Raw genomic sequence first — 13,919 nt, forward strand, 5'->3', positions numbered from 1 at the left:
GGCTCAGAAGGAAGGGAGAGGGAAGAAAAAAAAAAAAGGAGAAAGAAAAAGAAAAAAGGAATCCTGACAAATGCAGGGAGATTAAACTAACTTTCTGAAGGGATGAGCTCAGCAGATAAGGATTAATAAGTTTATCTTTGAGTAAGTGCATATAATGCGCAAGTCCAAGCGTCAGGACAAAATGAACTTACACCTCTATAGACACACTAATCCATTAACATTGCAAAAGACTTTGGTGCACATTTGGGAATTGCGTTGCATTGATTTTATTGTCATCTTTTTGCACAAATAGTAAATAGGGTAACATTTAAGGAACAGTGTAATTATTCCCAAAAAGCAAGACATCAACGTAAACTTTATTGTTGTAGACCAGACATTTTGACAGGAATGCTGTAATATCCCAGAGGTGTCACTAGGTTACTGAAAAGGTTAAAAATTGGTGCATTGTGTCCGAGAAGAAAGGCAGTAACAACAAACAGCATTCAAAAAATCACAGGCACTTCTGTAAGAAAGTGGAAATGTGTCATGTAACAACACAGAGCTTCTGTAAGTGGATTGCTGCACCGAGGAAGAAAGTGAAACACACCTAATGAAAATGCTTCCTCCACTGCCAGCATTTCAAGGCTCACTCTCATTATTGAGGTTGCAAAAACAACTTTCCTCTCAGGTTCCTCCTTTTATTGTATCCGAACCCCACACATGCTCTATTGTGAAGTTTGAAAGGGCTGTGCCTGAAAATTTCATTTCTCTTCTCTAGTAGTCATGGGAGAAAATTCCCACTCAAGACTTTATTTGCCAAACTCTGCTGTTTTTTCCTTGCTAGCCCTGTATCCTAAATCAGGAAGACAATGGTATTTTTTACAGAGTGCTATTTGACAATGAGAAAAGTATTTTTTTTGTCTTGTGTTATAGTTGACCAGTGGAGCAGCATTCATTAGAATCTGAATGAGAAGAGAGAAGGGGATATATGGCAATTTATGGTATGTAACCAAAAGCAACATGTTTTATGTTTAAGTATATTGTTTAGCATTCTAGAAGACTAGGAAAGAAGCACATAGGTCCCCTTGTATACTGAATATAGTATGTCATTGAGTCAGGATTAAAATGTATTTACAGTGACATTTTGAGCATTGTACAGTGTCAAGAACTGTGGAGTTTGATTTCTTTTTCTAAGCAAATTTATTTCCATTATTAGCTCTCAAATCCTAGTTCTGACTTTGAACATTTTCTTAGCATTTCCAATAGTTTTTTCAAGCCACTCATCTAGATGTGTAATTGTGTTTACTTCAAGAAGGAAATAGGAAGGGTAGAAAATGTCTGTCATCAAGGCATCACTATGGTTTGAATTTGGGAACCTAAACACCACTCTTCAGTGCTTGTTTGTGCCAAGGGAGGAAGTCTGCTACCTGGCAGCAGTGACTTTTACCTACACTTGGATTAGCCCTTTCATGTGCTGCAGAACATATTTTACAAGCATTATACAAAAGCATAAGATTAAATATGCATATGGTATGTGCCAGACATTTCCAAGAGTACTGATATGAATACACTTAACAGTATGTCAGTCCCTCACCTTTGGGCTCCATTTCCATGTTACTCTAAATTCTAGGGATTTTATGCCCAAAGCAGTTTATGGCAGGGGTGGTGTTTTGGGAGGCTGGTGAAGGCACCTTCCATTTGTGCAGTCCCTGGACGTTCTCATTCAGGCTCCTGCTGGCAGAAAGGAGCTTTTGGTTTTACACACACAACACCACTCCTTCCTTCCCTAGTGAGTTTAGACCTAACTTTTTCAATCTGCTCATGGATAGTCTTCTGGTCCATTGGCAATGAAATCCCAGGTCTGATTTCAGCTAGAGACCTGTCACTGATAAGTGGGATTATGGCATTCCCTGCTTTATAGCCAGTGCCTTTGGAGTTTTTCAAATGAGGTGGGGATGTGTTTTCCAGACCTCTCTAAGGTGTGTATGCAGCATGGTGGCTCTACTGGTTCTTGGAGGAACCACAGCTAGGAGCTGTCACTTGAAATGCACTGCTCTAAAGTTTTGAATAAATAATTGGTGTGTGAATCCTGCATCCTCAGCTGACCTAGATGTGGTAGATCTAATTATGTCAAGGCTGCACTTGTAAATGCTGCTTTTTTTTTCCCCTTTTTTTTTTTTTTTGTCAATGTATTTATTCTATTTCTTTTTGATTGACCAGGGCAGAAAAAGTGATTTTGCCAGGTTTTTCTGTGTTTTTATAGGGTTGCAAGGTGTCTGATCCTTTCTCTTCTAACAGAAAATCTTGGTTTTATTTTACAGAAACTATGAACAACTTATGTAAAAATGGAAAAACAGCTCTTCAGTTTTCAAGAAAATCAGCACTGTTGTACAAAAGACAATGAATGAATCCTTTTTTCTGCATCCTCGTAAAATATGTGAGCTCTGCTGACCTCAAATCCCTCTCAGTTTAGGAAACTGTGAAAAACTTCCTAAACTTCCCACTGAAGCTGTACCAACTCGCAGAATGATACAGAGCTCTTTTGGCTACTGATGGGGCATACTGCTGATTCCATGTCCATAAAATCTGGAAAGAATTCAGGGCACACAGACTGGTTTCCCTTCAGCCAAGATGGAAAAGCCTGAATTCATTTCTCCAGATTGGAAGATTAAGAGGTGCTTAGCTGCCCAGATTGCATCCCCAATTCTATGCACAAAATTGGCCCTTACTACATTTATATACTTTTGAAACAGAGAGAAATTAATGCAGTCTCTAAAATATTGTCTGTTAGGGATACAATAGAAGTTCTATACAATTTGGGAAATTAACACATTTGGAAATGAGTATGACATACTAATCATAAAACAAATTCAGGAAAAGTTGTATTCCTTCAGTGAGTATTCTCACTTGCCATTCACATCCAGCTCATATAGGCACTATTTTGGTACAATCCATAAAAAGCAGGAGCACTTCTCCATAGTGGCGAAGTCCATATCTGAGACATGGATGATGTTATTTCTTCAAGTGGTGCCTACTCACAATGGCCTGTTCACTGTTATGTTTCTATGGTGAATTTTTTTCTGGTTCCAGGAAAATTTGAGCCCCTTTACACATTGCCAGCTTTTAAAGGAAAGGCAAAACTTCCCCTTAGGTGTAATTAATATGTTTTTATTACTTGTGGTACAAATAAGGGGGGTGTCCCATGATGTTAATGGAAACAGGGAGTTCTCTTAACTCTGCTTCAACCACTTGTAGAGGTTTTCTCCTCCAGCCCTCCATTGTGATTTTTCAGGCAGCAGTGACCACAGTATCCATCTGTGTTGGATTTTAATGAGAGAGCAATGAAGAATACAGAAAAAACCCCTGAATTAATAAAAAATTGATCAGGTGTCAGTTCTTAGGATAATTCAGGTGGAGAGGGACCTCAGAAGGTCACCTCAGTCAGTCTCCAGCTCAAGCTGTTCTGTCAGTGTTTGTAAGACTTCTTATTTCAGCACTCTAAAGTTCTGAACCTGGTTCTAACTCTACATTCACTGAAGCTGTTGGGATCTGGGTCCATTTTAGTAGTTAGCATTTCTTAAATATCTGTCCAATCTGCCTGTGAAGGTTGCATTCAATTCCCTGTAACCTTTGAAGAGTTTTTATTTGGTATAGATACAGCAAAGACAGACTTGTCTTCTCACTCAGCTCTGAAAGCTTTCATTTTGTTTGACAACATTTATACTGAGCTTGGCTCATTCTCTCACAAGGAGAAAGTATGCAAACTTTACATAGAAGTGGGCAGAAAATTTGGCTACACTTGTTTGCTATAGCAAACACCAACTCACAGAAAGGCAAACATTATACTGATTTTGTTCAAACTTGGAGAAAACATGTCTGGTGCCCAGTATGGAATTTTGGATCAAAATGACAAAGGAAAATGCAGAAGCAACTGCAGTTTGAGACCTAGAGTATTTATACGGATGCTGCCTATTTGCATTTCTCATTTGTTTTATTGTTTACGCCCACCCTCTCTCTCAGCCCTATGAATCATACTTTCTCCAGGTGTAATTCTTTTGAAATGTCAAATTCTTTGTGGCTTGGAAGAGAAAAAAAAAAAAAAAACCTCATCATTTCCATCCATACCACATCTAGATGTGAAACCTCATCTTTCATGGGCTGAAATTCTGCTTCCAGAGAAGCAGCATGTGGCTGGGCTGGTTTGATGACCCTGTGCCATCCCTGGAATACAGTGGAGGAGACTGCTTAGAACATTTTGTGCCACTCTGGAGTGAATTCCTGAGCCAGGCTCTGCTCTGACACATTTCCATCCATCCCCTGCAATGCATGTGGCAGCAGTATTCCATCTGTTTCTAATGAGGCATAGCGGGGGAGGAAATCTTATGCATAAACATCTCCCACATCACTTATGATTCCATTGAAGAACTTCTCTGCAACAGTATTTGTTTGTGACAAAGATTTTTAGCTATTTGTTTATTTTAATACCTGTGGATGTCAAAGACAAGAGATTAGCCAGTTCCTAAACCTGGCAAATTCCTTGGGTGAAATTTTTCCTCTGTTTTGAGAGCCAATTCCAGCACAAATTCTTGTTATAAAGGTCTTGCCTATATTTTCCAAAGTATAGATAATAATTTTGCATGTACCTGTTCTATTTTAGGGGTGAGGCAGTTGTAGCTAGATTTAACTCTAAACAAAGAGCAAACTGTTCTTTATTTAGCTTCAGTTATAAACATGTTATAGCAAAATATAAATGGAGAGTGAAACAAAGAAACGAAAACTTCCACTTTGCAGAAGCATTCTTTTAAAATGTACATTTCTTTGTAGGGAAGAGCACTGCAATGATTTTTTTTTTAGAGACAAATAGTTTACTGTGATGTGTATGAAATAGAATTTTGATAGACAGAATAAGCTGCAATCCAGTTCTAAACTATAGATTTTCAAGCAGATTGATGCAACAAATTGTTAGCAAATAGCAGTTTGCAATTTGATGCTAATTAGACATAAGGCAAATATGTGCCATGACAAATTAGCAGCAAACCATACTGAAAAGTATTAGCAAGAGCTGGCACAGAGACTGCTCGATTTTGCATACTTCCTTGTCTTAGTCTAGGAGGTCTGAGCCAGTTTTCCTTCTCTGTAAATAAGAAACCAGAGCAGAGATCACAGGCATGCTAGAATGCCTTTAATTGCATATTTGAAATGTTTTAACTCTCTCTTAATCCCATGGAGGCTTTTCTCCATACCACCAGCTTTATTATCCTGGGAGATGATCAAGTACTTTATCCATTTAATATTATAACTAAATACATTATGAGGTAAGTAACTCACAGGGTTATTTACTTTAGTAAGTCTATTGTACGTATAGATTCAAGAAAAAGCCCCATTCTTATTCAAAACACCTTTGCTTAATGTCCTGAAAACGTGTTTTTCAGCAGATTTAATTATTCATTTCCTTAATAAATTAATTTTTTCTAGAGGATTATCACATTTCTTTATTGATGTGCACAATGCCATTGTAGTAGTTAGTGCAGATCAAACTCATCACCTTATCCAGATGAGATAATGCAGTTGTGTTTTCAAACCAGAGAGAAGCAGGGGGTGGTTTTTAAGTCAGTTCTTCAGACTTATGCCTGAATACCAGCACACCTGTAAGTATGACTTTAGAACTAAAGCAAAAACTACTCTTGAATCTTTGAAGGGTGATGTAATTTCACTAGGATCAAGAATGCTAAAGAAAAATCAAAGTAAAAATACCTGTTTGTTAAATTTAAGCAGCTTATTCTTTATGTGCCTATTTTTTTTGTTTGCTTTTTTAAAATTAAGAGTAATTCTGAGGTAAACCATCACATTCCCCAAGCTTTCTACTCATATTTGCTGGTGTGTACTTCAGTTTGGCTATGTAAAATGACATGTTTATACTTCAAGGAATCATTGGGTAGATCAGAGGTTCTTCAGTACAGTTCCTCATTCAAATCTGACTTTCTAGGGCATACAAGACATTTGACTTACTAGGCTGATGGTTGTTGTCTAAAATTATATATATATTACATTCCCAGCATTTCTATGTCTATATATGGATCAAAAAGATTGTTAGAAATAGTTCAAAGGTGCTAAAACATTATGTAGTTAGATGTAAACACACATTTCTGTTACCAAAATAAATGAAGTGGGAAAATAAAAGCATATTATGCATAAAATATTGTTCTTTCATAAGTCTTAGAAAGAATTCCTCAGACAATTTAAACCACAATCAGTAACAAGTTTTGCCACATCACTGTCTTCCCACACAAACAGTATGATAATACACTATTAATGATTTACAAAAAGGTGATGAAAGTAGTTGTGCTGTTTAAAAAGAAAAAAGTGAGAACTCCAGGCTTTCCCTGCAATTTCTGAAGGGATCTCTATATTATTCACATGAAAATCACTGTCCTGTAAAAGCTTCTGTGTGCACTGAGGCCTGGAAAAGATGTTTCTAGTGTTGCCAGGCTGTCTCACTCAGTGTTTGCCTGCTCCCTTTTGCCAATGTTTTTGCCACATCACATCAGAAATTTGGGCAATGATCTTTATGCTGGTGCAAAATCTTAGAAAAGTGAATTGACTTCCCTCTGGGCACAAAGCTTTATTTCCTTTTTGTTGTCCCTGCACAGACTAATGGTGAATTCTTGGTAAGCAGTTATTTTTCTGTATTGAAAGAGTGTAGCGAGCCATCAGCAGGCAAATGTAGGCTGAAAATTGTAATAGTTAAAAGGGATGTTGTTAAAAATTTTAGGATTACATGCAGTGTATAAATAGTTGTAATTTCCAAAGGGCAAATCATTTCTAGTCAAGCCTTTCCACATGGTATCTTCCTTGACAAAAGCATCACACATTTTCTGCCCATAATGTTTCTCCCAAACACCCCCACTGCTCAGTTCAATGACAGCTTTCCTGGCAGTGCCTGAGCAGATTTTACATTTTCCTGTAGATGCAGTGTCAGCCCAGATAGTGCCTGGGAGAGCTTTGCTGCTCGTGGCTGCCGTGGCAAATCTTTGTGCTGCAGGACAGATGTTCTGCACCGTGCAGGGGATCTGGGCCATGCAGCACCCACGGACTTGGAGCAAGTTGGATGTTGGGGATCTCCACTGGCCACAGCCACCTCCCAGTTCCAGGCCTTGTCACCAGCTGTAAGTAGGGTGTTGCATTGGTTTTTTTGGGATTGGGCTTGAATTCTTCTCTTCTGGCTTCTCCCACGTGGCTTTTGGGGAATACAAAGCAGTTGTGAGTTTTTTGAATGTCGATTTTTTTTATAGATAAGAAGAAAAAGATAAAAATCATGGGGCAGGAAATAAATACTTGATGAAAATGAAACCTACATAAATTTCTTAAATGGCGCAACACACACATGCAAAAAGCCCCCAGAATAAGGGAAGCAGTGATTTTGTGGGTTTGTAGAGATTATTTCATTTGGCTTTGGAAAAGATAGGAGATGTTAAGTTAGAGCAAATTCATCCTGATAAAGCACACATTTTTTGACAAATGTATTATCTCTTTAGATCATGGGATTAATAAGATACATTGTCCTCAGGAAAATATGTGCACTCATGGAGAACCTCATTGATGTTGCTGCAGAGAGGTGAGTTCAAAAGGCCAGATATTACAAACAGCTTTTTGAGGCCATGAAGAAAATTTTTTACTTGAAACCATAGAAGTTCGCATTTGTGTCACTTATAGTGGGCAGCTGTACATTTACCTAAGTTATGTGCATGTTTATTTGTGTAAAGATACATATGCATGAAAAATGCAGATGTGCTACAAATTTGACCTTCCAGGTCCTGTTTGTTTCTGTTGCACCTGGGGATGGGAATCAGAGGATGGTTGTGGCTGGAAGGGATCTCTGAAGATCATTGAGTCCATCCCCCTGCCAAGGCAGGGTCACCTGCAGCAGGTGACACAGGACCATGTCCAGGTGGGTTTGGGGCATCTCCAGAGAGGGGGACTCCCCAAACTCCCTGAGCAGCTGGCCCAGTGCTCTGCCAGCCTCGGAGTAAATGCTGATGTGTGCTTAACTGTGCTAAGAATAACTTTGACAGTTTTACTTAAAAATCATTTAAGTTATTCTTATCAATATTATTAGTATTTACAATGGAGATGGTATGATAGAATCTGGCACTTCTCCCAGACATTAAAATATTTAAGGTTGCCTCGGGATTATGGAATGCTCATAATAATCATGAAACATTTATTGTCTTTATCTGCATATCTTTATCTGCATCAATGAATAAAAACAGGAGAATCTTTAAAAAAAAAACCAAAATATTATCCTGCTGTAATTTGTAGTTGCTTTCTTTTATCTGTTTAAGATGCTTGAATTCACTTTGTTAGTAAATTTCTCTTGACAAGCACACCTATTTATTATTACTAAGCATCCTTTTTAGGAATGTCTGAAATGACACATGTATTGTTTTAAATAAGATCATAGAGTTAATTTTTAACCACACAAGCAATGTAGTAAGAATGGAGTGAACAAAGCATAATTAATAGTTTTATGCCATTCGTCAGGATCATTTTATTTGCTGCCAGCATATGCCAAATAAAAATATTTTTACTTCAATTAAAATTTTTAAACAAGATTAAACTTGTTGTCATTTAAATCATAGAACATATATGCTTGTAGGTATTGTGTGCATTCCTGAATGCATGTCTTTAAGCAAGGAAATGTCACTGGGACAGGAGAGGTGTGTGAAAACTTCACCACTCTGCAGAGGAGAAGGAAACTGCTGTTTCTGCATTCCCCTACTTACAGTGGCACAACTTCCCTCTGGTCTCAAATACATATTTCATTCTCCCCTGGAAAAAGAAGTGAAAGAAATAACTCTTACAACCCTTAAAAGAAATAGCACTGCATCTATATTTTGTGTTTTATAGAAAAAATTATTATGCCACAGTATATTAGGTGCACGAGGAAAAAATTTTATAATTCTCTGTGTGTGCTTTTTTATTCTTGCTTAGGGCTTTATTATTATTATTGTTATTATTGTTGTTGTTATTATTACTATTATTATTACTATTAACATTAATTTGGGTGGGTTTTTTTTTTAGAAAAAAATTACATAATGTTTCACTGTATTATTGCTGCCTCACTAGACAGGATCTTATCACTGCCAGAGACTCAGCTGTCTTGCTGAGTTACTGTCACAGCAAAGGATATTTTAAACACCAAAGACCTGTTTCATCCTGAATTTGTGGCTGGTCAGAGTTTGAGTTTGGGTACCAGTGCCACCTCAGCAGTTTGAAACCAAGAGCATGACCTAGAGGAAATAAAGTAGTACATATTGTCAAACTCCTGCTTAGTAAAACACTTAAGTGCCTATTTAACTTTAAACACGCCTGAACCATATTAATTCCTTATTAATTGCTGATTTGTTAATTTTAGTGGATTTACTCTAAATGGAAGACTCAAGAAATGAAAAGCCCCCATAGGATGACAGGACTGAGGAAGATCCATACTGAATATCTGAGCTAATTCCCCTGAGGGCTCACAGCTCCCTGTTTACTTAGGCACACACCAACATGCAGATTTCCTGTCTTGTGTACTGCAGAGCATGGGGGAAATCCCAGATTATTTGCTACCAGGTTGGCACCTTTGATGTGATACTGTGCAGAACCATCCAAAAACAATTAATGCCCCGAATGAGGCCCACACCAATCCCACTCTAATGGGGCTGTCTCAGTGCAAAGCTTCACCGTGGTTCATCAACAGTGCTGGTAATGCTACCAAAGATTGCAATGTTATTAAGGGTTTGGAACAGAGATTGTGTTGCTTAATTCTGAAACTGATGGTTGGATAGCAGCAGATAGGAGGGTCTTCTGCAAATGCATGGTATTTTCAAATGAGCTTAAATAACTGAATGGGACTGAGCCACAGAGCAGCATTGTAGATGGTAGATATGCAGTGAGGCCTTCAACTTCCACTTTTCTAATTGTCAATTTAGCTTTTGGTTTTTGTTCCATTTCTAGAACAGAAAATCTTCATCAGTTTCTGAATTTAGGTTCAGCAGAAATGGGGAGAAAAGATATCTGGATTTAAAACACTAGCAACATAAATAACAATTTAAAAATACTTCTAAGAGGGCACATATAGTAAGAATGGGGAAATCACCATAAATTATACCTCTCAGGTTACTAGAAATATTTTTACTTGCTGAGGAAATGACAGTTACAGAAAAAAAACCAGCTTAATGAAATGCATTTTTACCCTTGGAAAAACAACAGAGAAAGGAGAACTGGCCAGTGTTCAGCACAGGTACAAATTAAAAGGGCTCTCAGAGATGCAGGATTAACAGTGATGTAGTCAGTATATTTATTGGATTTATTTGCATTGTAAAGACTCAACTGAAGGTGTGTATGGAATGCAAAATAAAAGGCAAAAATATATATGACAACAATTTTTGCTTAGTCAAGTCCACATCAACCTTGAGGAATTCTGGAGATGTAACTGATTTAGACAATTAGGGAGCCAAAATCCAAATATACTCAGTTTTGACAAATTTCCTGCAATGCAATTTTTGTAGAATTATTTGTAGTATTCATAACCATTGACTGAATTCTAAATTAGCTACAATGACTTGATAGAAAGGACTTCAGTGCAATTCAGATCTTACTGAAGTCTGGGAGTTTTGCCTTTCCTTGCAGTGGGGATGGAGTTTCCCCATGATCATCATTACTGCAGACAGCTCAATAGAAAAGGCTGCTCAGTTCACAGCGGTGGTCTGAGCAGCCAGCAAAATGGTTGGGTGAATAAAGAATGGCTTGGAAAATAATACTGCAAATATTATGATACCTATCAGTGATATCCTCTTGCCTTGAATACACTGCTGAATTCATACCCTTCTGCTTGAAAATTTACATCATAAACAGAAAGAGTAAAGTAATAGTAATAAAAAGTGTCCAGAAGCATAGAGAATTTTATGTGCAAAGAGTAAAAATAGAGGGGCTTATGCTAAATGAATGAGAAGATAAGCAAGGTTTTGAGAAGATAAGGTTCTGTAGGAAAGGAATGATTTACACAAGGTAAATCTGATTTCTTTCTTGGCTTTGTCCCATACTGCAAACAGAGAAGTGTGCCAACAAATTGAAAATTGATAAGGAGGAGGTTTTGATGGTATGCAGGATAGGGCTTAGAGCTAAAGAAAGTCTTTGGAGTGAAAAGTGTGGCAGGATTAGAAAACAAAACTGGACATCCATGTTTGTAAGGCAGGTCTCAGAGATGCAGTGCATTAAAGTAGGAAAGCACGAGGCAATACTAATCATTTGACAAGATTTTCTGTCTCCCATTAGGATAGTGATGATTTTGGTGGTTTTTTTTTTTGTTGTTGTTGTTGTTGTTTTTTGTTCTCCACAAATCCTGGAGCCTGTTTGCCACAGGCAACGGGCTGGGATACTGAATTAAGCCACACACATGTGTGATTTGTGTGACTTTTCTCTCCAGCACCTGGGGCTGTCACGGGGGTGCAGTTTTGGGGGAGGGAGTTGGGCTGCTCAGAGTGTCACAGGCTGGCTCTGCCCTCCTGCTCTCCAGAGCTGAGGAGCTCTGGGGAAGTCTTCTGCTGAAGGACAATTCTCTTCTCCCCATCAGAGTCTCAGGGAATCTTTAGCCTTTGATGGAAAGTAGGATTTACATTTACATATTTGTCTTTTGTCTTGGGACAATAAACAAAGTCCTAAAGTAAAGACTACAGACTCTTCTGGTAGATAGCTTCAGTCTCTAAATGTCCTATTTCAGCTTTTCTAGTAAAACACATTCTGACTTGATGAATGCTTGTGCCACACAATGTAGTACGAGTGGATTCATAACATCCAGATGTTGTCAGTGTGTAAGTTTGGGGTTTTTAAATATTTTTTCAATGAGAGTTTCTGCCTTTTTTTCTTCTTCTTTTTTTTTTTTTTTTTTTTTTTTTTCTGCAGTACAGTTTTGTATAAAAACCAGTAGAAACAACTTAGAATAGCTAGAAATGCTTAGTGATTAGGGTGGTGCACAGCTGAAGCATTACCAGTGGAGTTGCTTGCTCACTGATTTGTTGCCAGGTAGCCAGCCAATTAGCAGTGCTGGTTATTATTTACTTTTCATGCTATATATCACTAAAATTGTGCTGTTGATTTATCATTTATATTGTTGTATTGTCAGCATAATTTATTCAGATCATGCTGAGATACCTGGGAAATTAAGTAATAAAGAGAATGGCATAGAATGTGTCTGTATTCAGAGGTATTTACTTTGCTTTTAATGAGAATGCATGTTCAGGTAAAACATAGATCATTTAGCTATTAAATTGTTTTTTAAATAAACCTGTTAAAAGTTTGTTTTCTATAAATAAAAAGGCTTGGCTTCAATTCTAATCTGTTTTTTACCATTAAATAAGAAATTTTTACAGATTATGTTGAATAGCAGACCAAGTAATTGTGCCAACTTAGTTGATTCATGATTTGCAGGAAGCTGTACTAGTTGAGGTATTACTGAGGTATCCATTGTTCTTTGATATTGCTTCAATTTTTTTTTGCAAATACAAACATAGATTTTTTTAATTGAAAATCCTTCCTAATTGCTTGAATTATTAAAAAAAAAAAAGAAAATTGAAAGCCAGTATTTTACACGAAATTATTATTTTGTATTCATTCAGCTGATTAGAAAAGGTTGCTGTACAATGAAGGTCACTTTAGAATGCTTTGACTTTTGAATGCTTTTTTTTTTCCTTAGCTGGGACAAGAACTTGTCAGAGGTATATGTACAGATTCATATTTTCTCTTCCTGTTTATTTCTTTTAAAATCTTTTGACTGACAAATGGATCTGTGTGTGTGTGCAGGTGGTTGGATCTAGCCAAGAATGGTTCTCTCCTGAGTGCTCCACACAGGAAGAAGGGCCTGGTGCTTCCAGTGGGTGGATGGACTTTTCCATGATGACAATGGCATTTCTTTCTAAACTCGTGAAGATTAAGTTCCAAATGAGGCAATAATTCAAAGCAAAGTGGAAGAGGATATTATTTTCCTGAAGGTATTAGAACCCCCTTAACTTTTTCAATTGCCTTTGCCTTTAGTTTCTGTTTTCACTGGTAGCTCTAACACACCGGTAGAACCACACAAAACCCACTCTAGTCAGTCGTGATAGGAATATTTTGAACAGCTCTATTGCCTCCAGAACTTGAAATTTTTGCCAGTCTTGTGTCACGATTTTGAGTTTTCACAACACTTCTCGTTTGCAGTGACTCTCTTGGTTATGGTCAGACCTGAGAACCCAAAAGCCCAAGGAGCAAACGTAAGTAATCCCTGAGCAACCATTTAATTTTCTGTTTACTAACTTTTAATTGATTGTCTTTGCATGTGTGTGGTATAAAGGAATTTTTAGGTGTCTTCAGGAATCAAGGGGGAGAAGTTTCTGTCAAAGGACAGAATCCTGAAAATGGTGGTTTTTTTGTTAAAGTATCTCTGATAATCCCCTATATGATTATATGTATATTGATACAAGGTTGAGGTCAGGTTGCATGATGGTATGAATGAAAAATGTCAAGGAAAAAATGACTACTGAGCTGGAAACCTTGCAGTAACAAGGCTCAGAACAATTTGGATCATCCTTTGTGTTTACAGTTAAGTGTGAAGGGAAATTTAAATGATACCCGTCTTTCATTGCTTGCAGTAGGAGACACTTATTCTTTTGCAATCTTGTATAGCAGAAGCACAGCACTTGCTGTAGGTAAAAGTGTTTTCAGAGGCTGAAATAATGGAAATACTATGGTTTGTGTGTTAAATTTTCTTAAATGGTAGAAGGTATGTGCATTCAGCTGGATTACCTAGAGGCTGAATAACTTTGTAAATTAAGACCCAGTAGACCTCTAGTGAAATGTTTATTGTATTTCTAAAAAAGGATACCTCATTTACTTATTTTGACAACCAAAGGTTAGTTTCA

At 37.4% G+C, this 13,919-nt stretch overlaps 1 long non-coding RNA gene across 1 annotated transcript; it reads left to right on the forward strand.

The window, feature by feature from the left end:
- The first annotated feature begins 7,514 nt into the window (after positions 1-7,514).
- On the forward strand, positions 7,515-13,271 carry LOC116184058 (uncharacterized). The gene is made up of 3 exons (XR_004148790.2): positions 7,515-7,594; positions 12,823-13,010; positions 13,219-13,271. It is a non-coding gene; the product is annotated as an uncharacterized LOC116184058 (long non-coding RNA).
- The last annotated feature ends 648 nt before the right edge of the window (positions 13,272-13,919 follow it).

This window comes from Lonchura striata, chromosome 13, assembly GCF_046129695.1.
Source record: "Lonchura striata isolate bLonStr1 chromosome 13, bLonStr1.mat, whole genome shotgun sequence".
Taxonomy (NCBI): Eukaryota; Metazoa; Chordata; class Aves; order Passeriformes; family Estrildidae; genus Lonchura; species Lonchura striata.